Consider the following 16,437-nt stretch of genomic DNA (forward strand, 5'->3'; position numbering starts at 1 on the left):
TAACAGGAGTTAGGAATTTGGATCTGTGTAAAGAAAAGAATAAGCACCAAAGAATGAATAGGTAAAATGAAAATTAAAAGTTATTTTTCTTATTATTAACTGAGCAAACAGACGACAATTTGTTAAATATAATAACATCTAGACTGTAGTTGATTATATATGTTAATGTTATATACATACATATATGTGTGCTTATGTATATATGAAATGAGTGGCAGCAATGATATAAGGGACAGGAAGGAGGAATTAGGGTTATTTTGTTATCACGAGGCACTCACACGGATGGTGATGTGCATAGTATTATCTGAAAGTGGACTTGGATTAGCTGTAAATGTATATTTCAGACTCTGGGATGAATACTAAAAAAGGTAAACAAAAAGAAACAAAAAAAAAACTGCAGCCAATTAAGCCAATCATGTTCTTTTCCTCTTGGGGGTCCTGATGCCCAATGGCTGCAGACAGCAGCCTCCTTGGTAGTGAATGCAGCCTGTGGCTCATGTGCGTTGCCCAAAGGGACATGGAGACAGCCCATCCTAGCAGACATTCGTGTCTGACCTCATGCTGTCCCCAGCATAGGCTCCAGACAGGTATGCGGTGGTGCCTTCAAAAAGCCTGAGGCAGCCTGGCCAGGGTCCATGCCGACCAGTCGTCATGTCCATCTACACCACACTGCAGAACAAGAAGCATGGGACTGAGGCCCCCTGCGAGACCACGTTCAAGGTAGCTGGCTGCTAGAATTTTACATCTCCCAAAAGTGGGGCCTTACCAAGTTTAATGCAGATGTATCTGAGTATATAGTGGCTGAAAATCAGCTCAAGCCAGATGGCTGTGGGACCAAACACATTCCTAATAATGGCCCCTGGATAAATGGTGGGCCCTGCACTTCTAAGGGCTTCAGCACGGCCCCACGGTTACTTACCAATAAATCCTACTTCCTGGCCAGAAACAAAAAAGAAAACACAAGTATAACTGACATGCTAAGGAGAGAAATTGTAATCGCATTTAATGCTCACTTAAAAACCACAAAGTACAGAAAAAGAATACAAGACAAAAATAGCAACAAAAATAAGGGCAACAGTAGAGAACAGGAGCGGATGGAGGAGACGTTAATTACATCAGCATCACTCAGAATGTCAGCGGTCTACATGGACCGGTTAAATGACTGAGATTGTTAGATGGATCAAAAAGCAAGGCCCATCTCATCTATGTGTTGTCTACAACAAGTCCAAATTAAATATAAAGACACATTAATTAAAAGTATAAGCATGAATAATGATATACCGTGCTAACAATAAAAAAAAGTTAGAGTAGCTATATTAATTAAGAAAAATTCAGAGCTCAAAATGTTATCAGGAAAAAGAGAGGGTATTACATAATGAAAAAGGAGTTTATTCTCCCAATTCTGACACATCTAACAATGCAGCATCAAAATTCATGAGCGAAAACTAATTGAACTGCAGAGAGAAACAGATGAATCCACTATCTACGTTAGAGTCTTCAACATCCTTTTATCACCAATGGATGGATCTAGGGGCCAGAAAGTCAGTAAGGACATAGTTGAGCACAGTAACACCATCTGTCAACTGAATAAAATTGATGTTTATAAAGGACTTCACTCAGCAACAGTGGGATATACATTCGTCACAAGCTCATGTCGAACATTTACTAAAACAGACCACATTTTGGGCCATTTTAAAACACCTTAACAAATATAAAAGGATAGAAATCATACAGTTTCTGCCCTCAGCCCTCACAGGAATTAGATTAGAAATCAATAACAGAAACATACCTGCAATATTCCAAAAGAAAACACACAGAGAGTAAACAGTGTACTTCTAAATAACACATGGGTCAAAGCAGAAATTTTAAGACAAATTAAAAACATTTTTAATATCAAGTTGATATATACAAGTCAACGACTCTCCTACATCCTAGGAGATTGGAAATTTGAAATTAAATATGCAATGCCATTTATAGTACTGCCCCCAAATACATAATACTTAGGTATAAATCTAGCAAAAATGTACAAAATCTGTGTGATGAGAACTACAGAACTCTGATAAACGAAATCGGAGAACTAAACAAATGGATAGGTATTCGATACTCAATGATAGGAAAACTCAATGTTGTCAACAGGACATTGCTTCCCAACCTGATCTATAGATTTGATGTGATTCCAAACAAAATGCTAGCAAGTTATATTGTGGTTATCACAAACTGATGTGTTTTACAAGGAGAGGCAGAACAGCCTGTTGAAGGAGAAGAATGAAGTTGGAGGACTGACACTACCCTGCGTCAAGACTACTGCAGTGCTACAGTTACCAAGACAGTGGTCTTGGTGAAAGAGTAGACAAACATATCAATGGAACAGAATAGGAAGCCCAGAAATAGACATCCAGAAACATTTAAGTCAACTGATCCTTGACAAAGCAGCAAAGGCGATAAAACGGAGCAAAGATAGTCTTTTCAACAAATGGTGCTGGAACAACTGGACGCTGATGTACAGACCCAGATCTTATACCCGCTACAAAATGTAACTCAAAATGGATCACAGACTGAAAGATAAAACACAAAATATAAAACTCCTTCAAGATAACACAGGAGAAAGCCTAGAGAACCTGAGGTGTGATGATGACTTTTTAGATAAAACAAGAAATGCATGATCCATGAAGCAAATAATTGACAACCTGGAATTCAAGAAAATTAAACACCTATGTTCTGTGAAAGACAATGTAAAGAATGGTGAGACAGACCTCAGACGGGGAGAAAATATTTGTTAAAGGCATAGCTGATAAAGGACTATTACCAGGTATGTATAAAGAACTCTTACAAGTCAACAATAAGAAAACAAAACACCAGTTAAAAAAAAATGGGCCAAAGACCTTAACAGACACCACACCAAGAAAGATATACACAGGGTAAATTAATACATGAGAAAATGTTTCACAACATATTTTATCAGGGAAATGCAAATTTAGACAACAAAGAGATACCAGACACACCTGTCAGAATGGCAACATTCCATAATGTGACAACAGCAAATTGTGGCAAGGATGTGGGACAATAGGAAATCTTATTTGTTGCTGGTGGGCATGGAAAATTGTACAACCACTTTGGAAGACAGTCTGGCAGTTTGTTACAACACTAAACATAGTTTTACCATATGATCCAGCAATAGAATTCTCAGGTATTTACCCAACAGAGAGGCAGAATTATGTCCACACAAAAACTTACACATGGATGTTTAAGCTATTTTATGCGTAACTGTCAAAACTTGAAAGAAACCAAGATGTTCTTCAAGAGGGGGATGGATAAATAAAGTGTGGTGCATCCAGACAATGGAATCTTTTCAGCACTAAAAAAGAAAAGAAGTGAGTTGTCAAACCCATGAAGAAATAGAGAGGAAGCTTAAAAACATATTACTAAGTGAAAAAACAATAGCCAGTCTAAGGAAGGATATATACTATGTGGTTCCAACCTTACGACATTCTGCAAAAGGCACAACTATGGAGACATTTAAAAGATCAGGTGTGCAGGAAAAAAAGCATGAATAGGTGGAACACAGAGACATTTTAGGAGAGTGAAAATACTGTGTATCATGCAATAATGATGGATACATATCATTATGCATTTGTCCAGACCCATAGAATATACAATACAAAGAGTGAAGCATAATGTAAATTATTGGCTTTAACTGGTTACAATGTATCAGGGTAGATTGATACACTGTAACAAATGCACCCCTCTGGTAGAGGACACTGAAAATGTGGGGAATTTGTGGATGTGTGGGGTCAGAGAATATATGAAAATCTGTGTGCTTTCCACTCCATTTTGTGGTGAACCTTAAATTGCTCTAAAAACATAAAGTCTTATTTAAAAAAAACATGTGAGAGAAAAGCTTTGTAGACAAAAGCTCAAGGGAATTTATTTCCAGCAAACCAGAGCTTAAGAAACTTTGAATGTTTAAAAATGTTTAATGTTTTAAAAAATACTTCAAGCATGAGAATATGATATGAACAGTAAATTTAAATGAAGAAAAATAAAAATGAAGATTAAACACAAAGACATAAGGATATACATGATAAATATATACAACTAGGGATACAAATAGTGTGGAAAGACTTGATTTTTAGTTGGGATGAATATTTCTTATGTTGAACAAGAGTCAATGTGTCCTATGAGTTAAGAAAATAAATTCAGAACTAGATAATCCTTGGATGACTTCTCTGCCACTTAAAGAGTATATGATCTTATCCTCTGTGAACCTCAAGTTTTCCCCAACCCCCCAACACCACAGGAATAATGAGGATACTTAATTAGGGTTATCTGGAGAATAAAATGAGTTGTATACAGTAAACAAACAAACAAATAAATGGCTTTTAACCTCTTATTTTTAACTTCTATCTATTATTCAAAGGGCCAGCGAGTAAATATTTACATTACATCTACAGGTCATAAAATTCTGTTACAACTACTCTACTCTACGGCTATGGAACAAAATTAGCCACAGACAATACATAATAGTTAAGCGTGTCTGTCTTTCAGTAAGCCATTTACAAAATATATCTCCAAACTAGTTCTCATGCATCAAAAACAAAAACAAAAAAATCTTTAAAACTAGTATGAAAATTGTAAACTCTAATATAAAATTAGTAAGAAATCTGAGAAGGAAATTCACTGAATGAAAAATAAAGGGTTAATGCACAAGTGAAAATAAGTCCAAATGTAAATCTAATCAAATGAAAGAAAGTTAAAACAATAAGTAATTAGCCTTTTATCTGTTGAATTAAAAGCAAAATGTTACTATGATCATTGTTATAATTGTTCCCTTTGTTAGTGTGGATGGTTTTAGGGTATTAGATAAAATCTAGTGTTGACACTTCGCCAGACAAACAGGAACCCTCACATGTGGCTACTGAAACCAAAATTTATTTAATATTTCTATTGTTAGTAGCATAACAGAAAACCAAATCCTTAAATGTCAGCATGTCCTTCAATTCCTCAACACCTCTTTAGGAATTGATTACTAAAGAAACATTCTTTTTTTTTTTTTATCAACAAAGGTTTACTGGAAACCGACTAGTCTGTTGGTGTTCAAACTTTAATATGTAAATTACCTAAATCTTTGGGGTATAATTTTAATGAGATGCAGGAAATTTTAATAAACCATAAGGCTAATAAAGCTAATTATAAAATAAAAATGGGCTTAACAAGAAAGCCTCAAAAATCTCAACTAAAAATCATCCAATTATGAGGAGAAAGTAAATGAGTACACTATTTTAGAAGTCTATCCAAAACTGATGGGTCAAAATGACAAAGATGGTACAAATATAAAAGTTATCAACTTCATCATTAACAAGGTGATTTCACATAAAAATCTCTGCACTCCAGAAATAGTAACATATATTGTTTATGGCTACACTTGCAGGACATAGAAAAATTGTCATTCACTATTTCAAAAAGAAATTTCTCCAAAGAAACCAGCAATAGAAACTAGTCAAATGTATCATCTACTTTTAGAAATGGCAAAATGCACCCAAAATAAATGCATCTACACTGGGAATAAGACAAAATGAACAGCAAATTGAGTAACAAAAAAAAAATTAAGTAAAAAATGGCAGAAGCAAATGATAACATTGTAAAGATATATTATATCTATATACACATATTTAATTGTATGATATGTATAATATTATCTAGGTACAGAAAGCAATAAACTTAGCATTTTCAGACTCCCTTTTTCAAATAACAGCATGGCAAAAATATAATTAGAATATATAGGGAATACCTACCTGCACAGTGTAAATACTTTGCTTGAATTAACAGAAATTGTAGAACACTGTTTCCTACACTTAGACATTATACCTCCTTGTTTGCTCATGGAAAACTTATCAAATGTAAGTATTTTACACTCTACACCAAGAACTCTGGAGAAAATATCAAAAAAACTAATTATAAAAAGGAAAAAAAGTTCGGATCTCAACAACACATACCTAAATATTTAACAGATCATAAAAGAAATGATGATGGCAACTTATTGAATATTTTGCGGTGAACAAAACACTAAAATAATAATGGTAACTCTGAGTGGAACTTTGCTAAAGTGGTAATTCAGGAAAACCTCATAGACTTAAATGATGAACATTTTTAAACTACATGTTCAATTCAAGAATACAAAGGAAAAGCAACAGAATAGACCCTATGAAGATGGAGGATACAGATAAAATTTTATGAGCATAAATTAATAAAATATAAAGCAAAATAAAACACACTCAACAGAGTCAAATGATTTTTCTTTGAAATAATAATAATGAAATGGGCAAAATAACAGCTAATCAATCTAAACAATGACAAATAAAGCACAGATGACCAATATTAGGAATAAAAAATGGGACTTAACTAGAAATGCCATTAGAAAAATTTTATTAAAGATAATAGAAATATTAAGACTAATATATTTCATCATAATCCATAAATTGGACACAGGATACATTAAAAGTAAAGCAAAATAAAATAAAAAGACCAAAAAAAAAAAAAAAACCCAAAGACAGAAGTTTTGTAAAATATATTTGTGGCCATGGGTTTAGATGTTTTCATAAACAAAAGCAAAAGAGAAAACTATAAGTTATATATAAAAGTTTGATGAAGTGTATTCATATACTCTACTAATGTGTCATTTCCATTTACAAAGAGAACGGCTTATCGAAAACTAATGGTCAGATACAGATTGTAAAAATGGTTTATCAGTGACAAAATCATCAAAGGATTAATATTATTGCAAATATTAAAATAATTTTATCCAAAAAGAGAAAAAAAAGGGAGGAGGAGCAATTTTTAAAAGAGAAAAACATGAACAGACATTTTCCAAGAGAGAAATCCAAGTGACTAACAAGTATTTGAAAAGATGATTAATTTCTCTAGTGAATAAGATGCATGAACATTAAAATAAAAATGCACCAGTGCAACTGGTAAAACTTGGAAGGATAGATCATTTCAGTGTGGATGTAGAAAAGGGGAAGCAGGATTTTTTTTTAACTGCAGATTAAAAAAATTAAACTTGTCACCCTTTTTTGGCACAATCTGGCAGTACATTATTAAATTAAGTGTACTTGAAACTCATCCAACGTAGTCCTGGATACTGTAGCAAATACAAACTCTCACATACCCCAAGTATGAAGATTTTGGAGCAGCTCTGTTTGTGATAGTATACAATCTGAGGCAAACAACTATATCACACTTAAAAAATATGTCAGTGACATTCAAAGTTCCACAAATGACAAATGCTGGAGAGGCAGTGGAGAAAAGGGTGACCCTCCTACACTGCTGATGGGAATGCAGTTTGATGCAGCCACTGTGGAAAACAGTATGGAGATTCCTCAGAAGATTAGGAATAGACTTACCATATGACCCAGGAATTCCCACTCCTGGGCATATATCCAGAAGGAACCCTACTTCAAAAAGACACCTGCACCCCAATGTTCATAGGAGCACTATTTACAATAGACAAGACATGGAAACAGCCTAAATGTTCATCAAGAGGTGACTGGATAAAGAAGATTGGTATATTTGTGCAATGGAATACTACTCAGCCTTAAAAACTGACAACATAACGCCATTTGCAGCAACATGGATGCTCCTGGAGAATGTCATTCTAAGTGAAGTAAGCCAGAAAGAGAAAGAAAAATACTGTATGAGATCGCTCATATGTGGAATCTAAAAAACAAACAAAAAAAAGAACATAAATACAAAAAATATGTCAGTGTCCAAATTCAATGCTATACTTTCCTTGAGTTAATAGTGACATCCCTTCATTGCTGTTAACGTCCTTTGTGTATACATATATATTCACACATCTATGTATCAAGTGGAATTCTAGGATTTTTCTCAATTCAGCCAATAGACATTTAAAAGTATTAAGATCAAACTGATTTAAAGTTTTGCTCCTTGACCTTTTGATTATTTATTGAGGAATGTTTAAGTACTCAAATCAATGTTCAAATCACGAGAACATTGTACATCGTGCTTAACAAAATCATACTCTTTATTTGTCCCTGATTTCACTTATGTACACTTATCTGAAATTTTTTCTTAAGTCTCATTAATTCTGAGCTATTTTAACTGTGTACCTACCTATTTTAACTGTGATACCATTTAGGTATCATTTGCTCAAATTTTTACTTCTTAATCTATGATGACTGTTTATTTAAAGTTCATTCTAAATATGCTATATTATGCATAGTAAGTCTTGATGACTCACTTCAAAAATTTCAAAGGATCGATATTCTGAAATTGGCCATGTTACAGAATGTTATTTGTAAACTATTGAATTTAGCATCTCTCGCCGGTAACTATGTCTCTACTTTTGGTTCAAATTCCACACTCTCCGTAACGGTAGGCACAACAGAAATGTTTCTGACCCTGTGTGTGTGTGTGTGTGTGTGTGTATGTGGTTTGGATTGCTTGGAAAGAATAAAGAATTAACACACTTAATCCGTGCTATAGCAACTCCTCAGACTCTGAACTGTTACATTTGTGTATTTGAAGTAATGCACAGTTATCGCTAGTGAGTTCATGATATTTTGGCATAAAAGTTTTTTTTCAGTAACTCAGTGTTTGGTATTCACAGGGGAGTGGCAGAAACGTTACCGTCTGTAATCAGCTGCTTTTTAGCTCACTGACTGGCCACTGAGTAGTGGTTAAGATGTGTCTGGAAGAGAATCAGTCACCCTTGACCTGTTACTATCTGTAGATGATTTAAACCACAATAACCTACACGTACAGCTGGTGCGTGGACTCTGCCGCGATATCCTATTTCCATCCCCTCGTCCTCAATTCGCCGCGGTTTCCTAAGAGAGGACATTGGTCCCACTCCAGCTGATCTGCATCCTTTTCAATACATGGGAAAATTCCACAAGGACTCAAGCTTGGCCTTTTCCACTTCGCCGATCCCAGGCCCATTTAGAAATCTGGTTTCTAAATTTGCCTTTTGATAATGCATCGGAGCCAAGGGTGTGCTCACTTACTGTTTTGATGATAAAGGTCAGGATTCTCTCCAAGGAGCCCTTAAGGACTGAACAGGCCAGTGAAACCCAGAAATATTTCAGCCACTAGAAGTAAAATAACCCCTTTAATAAAACGTTTTCAGCTTAAAGATATTGGAAAGCTTTGAAAAAAATAATCACTTCCTGCTTAATTGACCATGTGAAGCCTCCACTTGAACTCAGTGCTCTGTTTTATGGGTATTTGTGTCATTAGACCTTTTCGAGCAGATTGATTTGGAAGAAAAAACAATGTATGCTAATAGAGAGTGTCAAGATGGTTTTAATCTGCATTTGTGGGCAGTTCATAACCTGATAGCAAAATGGCAGCCAAAATAATTTCTAGTAAACATGGAGATTTTGACAGATTTAAATTCACGTGGCATATGGGCACACAGTGTACATGAGCAAACAAACAGCAAACAATCTGTATTGCACGTGTACAATACAGTATGTTTGTTATCTATATCGAGGCGGGGGATATTAAGGGGTGATTTAGCCAGTCATTATCTGTAGGAGAAAAGAAACTGTTTTAAAAAAATAAATGTATTTAAATTTTTTTAAATAAGAACGTTGTGGTCAATTTCCTCCACCAATTTCCTTTTTTTTTAATAGGCAGTAGTTTAACATAGCTGAGTCTCTCAGCTGGTTTGGAATCATTATGGCTTATGTATACATATGGATCCAAGGTGACACAGAAAATATATCGAATGACAAAAATCTGAAACACTAAAATTTCCAGAGAATAATATAAAAATGGAAGAAGAGGGAAAAAATGCCCTGCAGAGAGAACTGAAAAAATAAGCAAGAGAGAAAAAAATGCCACTTTAAATACTGTAATATATAACACTTCAGATGACCAAAAAATTAGCAACATCCACACCGTGATGTGAAGACGGTCAGCGAAGCTCTTGAGGGATGGCCAAGCTGATGTCGCGCGTAAGCAGAATCGACTGGACACTGAGTAGACAGGACTTCTATAAAGAACCTTCGATGCAGTTCATGACGCTCTCTCATAAGCCTCGTTTTGATCAGAACCATGTTATTTAGGATGGATAACTTGGAAATATAAGGCATTCGTATGCTGGAGAGGAAAAGATAAAATTGCTTGGGGCGGCAAAGGGGTGGGAATCTGTGCTTACAGTTATTTCAAGTTCTCACAGGCTTATTCAAGTGACGGCTGCACCCCGACAGTCTAATCAGGACCATTAAGTAGAACTTGTAGGGGGACGGATTTGATTCAGTAATTAAAACTAATTTATCTCATCAGAGCCACCAGCAACATCTCGTGAGCCTGAATTCTCCAGGCCAGGCTGGTTGCTTGTCATGGACACGGCCGACATGTCTGTGGTAACCAGTATGATGACTCTACACGAGCATTGTATTTGTTTTTCCAACTCCAGGAACTCAGAATTATCTATTTCTATGATAACTTGGTCAGTGCTAAGTTAGCCCCATGGTATATATTTATTATTGATATAAATGAAAAACAACACATATTTTACACATCATATTTTGATTTCTTAACCTCTTTATTAAGGAGGCACATTCTTCTAATTACAAATGTGTCACAGTGAATGCTATGCAGTTTATTTTCTAGTATTTCTGAACAAAAGTACATATGGAAAACATTAAATAAATTAAATATATACCCCAAATAATTACATTTAGAAAGCCAACTTTGTAAGAAACCTCATGTACAATTAATTGCCAAATATATATAAGCAATTACAAAAGCTTTCATTTGGAAGAGAGCGTGACAAAATGGGGAACCGAATGACTTATAGTTAGGAAACTGGAAAAGAAAAAAAGTAAAGAGATAGCCCAAAAAGAGAAACATACCAGAAAACAGAAGTAGAAGACTCAAGGCATTCCATGAGCCAGTAACAGCTCTCATGGTCCCTCTGATCAAACAGAGAAAGCATTAGATAGTTTAAAGCAAGGCATCTTGTATTTGTCTCTCTGCTTGTTTCAGATTACTCTTTCTTCCAAACCCATTATTCATTGCGCAGGAAAAGGTAAAGACAGAGAGAGTCTGGTCAGCTGGCCATCATCAAGGAGACCATTTCAAACCGAATGGAGTCCTGGACACAGGAGGGGCAGAGATGGCAGAGAGAAGAGAGACACTCAGGCCATAACATTGCCAGGACATGAAACAGCTCTTTGTACTTCCAAATCCTAAAACTTGCATTTTCCCCCCCAATACTCTTAACTTTATATGGAACCTCCGTTCTAACACGGAGCTTTCAAGGCTGTCTAAATTAAGGCTGGCAACCGCAGTCATCTATGGTCTCCATGGAAACGGTCCTCCTAAACTAGCTCTGGCGCTGGTTGCCCACCAAGGACGCTGACCTGTCGTGGACGCACACGGACCCTCGGTGAGTCTCCCCCGTCTCGGAGCCGTCCCAGCATGTTGGCAAGCGTGTCTCCCAGCAGGCGTCTTTTCATTTCGTTTACGGAAAGCGCTCTTCGATGATCGCCCTCGTTACCTGCCTTGTAACCTTGCCTTCAGCCAGAAACACAGAATACCGATGGTGATGAATTATTCGGAGTTCCACCGTGCTGTGTCTGTCTGTGCTGGGAAGATCAAGGGGCATACACGCACCGATTATGACAGGTCTTCTCTGCGGGTCGCTCGCGCTGGTTCGCTCACTCGCCCCGGGCATCACGGAGCAGAATGGAAACTCTGAAAGTAGCCGGGCAGGCCAGGACTGGGAGGGGAAGAGTTAGTGTCTACTCAGCCCCTACTAAGAAAAGGAAGCGTGGCTTATGAGGGAATCGAATTGTCCAGTCACTAGAGTTAACACTGTCCCTGAACGGATGGCGTTGGTTTAGCAAACCGATCCACCAACACCCATGTTTTGCTAAGAAAACAGAATTATTTTACTAAAGATTATTAAAATTAGCTAAGAATGATTGAAACATGATGGGATAATTTATATGATTTAAACAATTTATTTAATAAGTAAAACACTGATTAAACAGGTAAATCAATATACACTGATTTTTTTCTTTAATTCTAGGTATTCCTCATAGATTCTGATGCAACTCCATTGCCAAAAATGTTTGAAGAGATACGATACTATTGTCCTATTTTGAAATAATGTCTTTCATCATGAACTGTCTGCATTGATGGATGATCGCCTCCTGAATCCCATAAAGTTTGAGCAAGACTGTTTCCTGATGCAACTTCATGTTTGTGCCAACTTTAGATATTGGTTTCACTATTTGGTGAAATAAAATCTTCTCTATGGCTTCAGTTTCAGCGTCAGTCCATTTAAAGAGCTAATCACTGCCACTTTTGTCATCACTAAGCACGTATCTGAACAGAGATTCTGGGGTAACGTAGGTATAATATCTAGTCACTCTACCTCAGTCCGTATTGGCATTAAGGCTGTCTTTTGAACATGATAATATCCGAATATTCATTTTCAAATAAAGTAAGCATTCTAAACATTAAGGTAAAAAACTAATTATTTTTCATGTTTGTGATTTCCATTATTTGGGTATATTAAAACATATCTGATTACACAAATCAAATGCTGCGGTGGTTAACAATTCTTAAATGGAATAATTTAATATAAATGAAGTTCTTCATAATAGTCTCGTATTATACGTTTAATATTCACAGACCTTGCGGTGACGCCACCTGTCTCTGTCCTGATACTAATTTGCGTCTTCTGTCTTTTCTGATCAGTCAGCGCAGCCACGTATCAGTTTCATTGATCTTTCCAAAGGTCAAGTAAAGAACTTGCGGCTTTCTTGCTCTTCCTGTGTTTTGTTTTTGTATTTTAGTGCATTGATTTCCGCTCTGATCTTTGTAATTTATTTTCTTTCTCTTACCTTGTATTTAATTTACTCTTCTTTTTCTAGGACCTTACGGTGGAAGCTGTGGTCATTGATTTGAGACCTTTTTCCCCTTTTTTCCCCCTTTTCTAATGTATACAGATGTTTAGTGCTGCAAACTTTCCTTTAACTGCTGCCTAAAGGGCATCCCACACACTCTGAGATGCTGCCTTTTTGCTTTCAACTCAGTTCAAAATGTGATTTATTTGTTTGATTTCTACTTTGACCATAGTTTTTAGAAGTATGCTACTTTTGTTTTTGTTACGGACTTGCAATTACGGTATTTATGACTTGAATATTTTTAATGTCTTTTTTCTAGTCAAGTGTCTGTTGGTTGCTGGAATCAAAGACACACCTGGGTGGCAAAAGTAACAAATACAGGTTTGAGGAAGAGCAGAAACTGAGGCTGCTCTCTCTTGTCTCTGGACTCTGGAATATTTTAAATATTTTGAGAACAGTTTTCTACCCACTACATTATCTATATTTGATGCCCTTTGCGTAATTGAAAATCATCTGTATTCAGTTACTTGGTGGAGTGTTCTGAAAAAAATTAAGCTGTAACATTGTTATTCAAATCTTCTACACACTTACTTATTTTCCCTCTAATTTTTCTGTCAATTATTGAGACATGGGTATGGGAATCTCAGACTGAAATTGTAAAAGTGTCTATTCTTATTTTACGTTCTATGAAAGTTGTTGCTTTACATTTTTTGGAACCCCTCTTATAAGGGCATAAATATTTATAATTGTTAAATTTTCTTGAATAATCAACCGTTTATCATTATAAAATGATCTCTTTATTCTTTTTGATACTGTTAACTGTGAATATACTTCATCAAATGTTAATATAGTCATTCAGACTTTCATTCCACTAGGGTTTGCATGGTGTAACTTTCAGTCCTTCTACTAAATCCATCTGTGTTGTCTTACTTAAAGTAGGGATAGACTGGGATTTCAAAATTGTAGAACAGATAAACAAGATTACACTGTATAGCACAGAGAAATAAATACAAGATCTTATGGTAGCTCATAGAGAAAAAATGCATGTAGACGTGAAAAATTGTGCTTTACACTGGAATTTGACACAACATTGTAAAATGATTATAAATCAATAAAAAAGTTAAAAAAATAAAATAAAATAAAATACATGAGCCATCAAAAAATAAATAAATAAATAATGTCTTATAGGCAGCAGAGTTCTTCTTTTTTTAACTGAATCTTAAAATCTCTGCTTTTTAACTGTATATTATTTCCATTTAATGGATGACTGATTTTTCATGGTTATGATAAGTTCTATACTTTCATCTGCTCTTTCCTATTTTTTATTTATTTTTATTTCCTGTTTCCTATTTATTATTACCTGTGTTTTGTTTTGTTTTTTTTTTCCTGCTTTCTTTTGTCTTAATAGATCTTTAAAAATATGTTTTCCTCATTTTGTTTTTTAATACTAATAGTTATAAACTATTTTTTTCATTCTTGTGGGTTTTCAGTGGTTGTTTTACTGTGTTTATAGTGTACGAACTTACCTGAACTCAGTCCCCCCTCACTGACACTGTCCCACGTTTCAGATAGTGCAAGAATCTTACAAAAGTGAATTTCCATTTCACCCCTTCAACCTATTTGGTAATTTTGCCATATATTTCACTTTTAAAAATATTATGACCCCCACACTAGACTTTTAATTATTTATCTGTCAGTTATCCTTTAGTATATTTAAATGAAGTAATACACATGTGTATAGATTCACACGCCTACACCATTACCCCCACCATGTCCAGTCCTCTTCACTGTTTCCCCCCAGAATGGTTCTACTTCTACTGGACCCATGTCTTTAAACATTTCTTAGAGCGAGGTTTATTACAGATTAACTCCTTCAACGTTTCCGACAAAATAAATATTTTGCCTTCCTTTTTGAAAGCTATTTTACTATGTACAGAATTCTAAATCAACAGGTTTCCCTCCTGAGTACTTTAAACATATTTTCCCACTGTTCCTCCACTTGCATTGTTCACATGAGTAACGATTAGTTACTCTCATCTTTGTTTCTCTACTAATCTGTCTTTTTATTCTGGCCACTTTTAAGAGCTTTTATTCTTTATCGTTTGTTTGGAGCAGTTTGATTGTGATGTACCTTGCTTTAGTTTTATTCACGTTTCTTGTGCTTGAAGTTTCTTGAGGCTCTTGGATACTTGGATTTATAAGGTAGAGGATGATATGCCAGTTCAGCATAATTATTTTAAACTCAAGGCAATTGATAATCAGACGCAGAAAGTAGGCTTCCTAAAGCTTCTCTTATCTGACTAAAAGCAGAAACTTCTGAGAAATGAAGACCAGCATAAGTCCTCTCTCCCACAGAAGTTTTATGGCATAAAGAAGACAGAAAGTTGGTACTGAGAAGGAGCTGCAAACCTCACCAAAGTGACCCTTATCTTCTGTTAGTTTTCTCTATTTCTCTGCTTTCCAACAGTCTGCTTCCCCCAAAAGCCTAAATACCTTTTCCTTTGTCTTGTCACTTCTCTACAAATTTGTTGTTCTTTGTTAAGATGCTACATACGCCTGTAGGCTACCCACTGTTTTGAGTCACTCACCCCTGAGCTTCCTTCACATGTGTGTGCACTGCTCTTGTTTGTAAGCTCTTTTTTCTCCTGTTCATCTGTCTTTTTTAAAATTTTAATTTCCAGGGCATGACCTAGAGAACCTAGGAGGGTAAAGAAGGAAGGATTTTTTTGTCTCCCTAGAATAACATTCATTAGTTCATACTGTATGGCACAGCGAACTATATTCAGTATCTTACAGTAACTTGCAGTGAAAAAGAATATGAAAACAAATATTTGTATGTTCACATATGACTGAAGCATTGTGCTGTACACAAGAAATTGATGCAACATTGTAAACTGACTATATACTTCGATAAAAATATATATGCAAGAAAGAAAGAATAGCATTCATTAACTTTGAGGAAATTTTGGTGATTATGTCTTGACATATTCTTTTCTGCCTCTAGCACCTTCAGGAGCATGTTGCATGATGTGATTTTGTAGCTCACTGAAGCCCTGTTCATTTTAAAACATATTTGTGTGTGTGTGTGTGTGTGTGTGTGTGTGTGTGTGTGTGTACTTTTCATTTTGGGTAATATTTATTAGTATGTCTTCATGTTCACTAAAGTTTTCTTCTACAATATCTAATACACTGTTAAGCCTATTAATGGAGTTTTCATCTCAACACTGTAGTTTTCATTTCAAAGTGTTTCATTTATACATTGTATGTTTCCCCATATATACTTAGTTATTTGCACATGTGGAATGAAGTTTTAGTAAATTTTAATGTCTTCCTCTGCTAATGTTAACATCTGATTTAGTTCTCGGTCAGTTGCAATTTTGGTTTTTCTTCTCATGGGTCATGGATACCACTGTTTCACCCCTTGGTTGTTTCAATTGGGACAGTAAGTCCCATTACTTTTACTCCATCTTTACCAGAAATAGAAACCCTTGAATATTATTTGATGTAATAATCTGGTGAGGAAGGAAATTTTGGGGATAAATACTTGGACTTT

The 16,437-nt window shown here is 35.4% G+C and overlaps 1 non-coding gene across 1 annotated transcript; it reads left to right on the forward strand.

Moving 5' to 3' along the window:
• The first annotated feature begins 394 nt into the window (after window positions 1-394).
• On the forward strand, window positions 395-529 carry LOC116285938 (small nucleolar RNA SNORA70). Its single transcript, XR_004195706.1, has one exon. It is a non-coding gene; the product is annotated as a small nucleolar RNA SNORA70 (small nucleolar RNA).
• The last annotated feature ends 15,908 nt before the right edge of the window (window positions 530-16,437 follow it).

Source organism: Vicugna pacos, chromosome 28 (assembly GCF_048564905.1).
Source record: "Vicugna pacos chromosome 28, VicPac4, whole genome shotgun sequence".
Taxonomy (NCBI): domain Eukaryota; kingdom Metazoa; phylum Chordata; class Mammalia; order Artiodactyla; family Camelidae; genus Vicugna; species Vicugna pacos.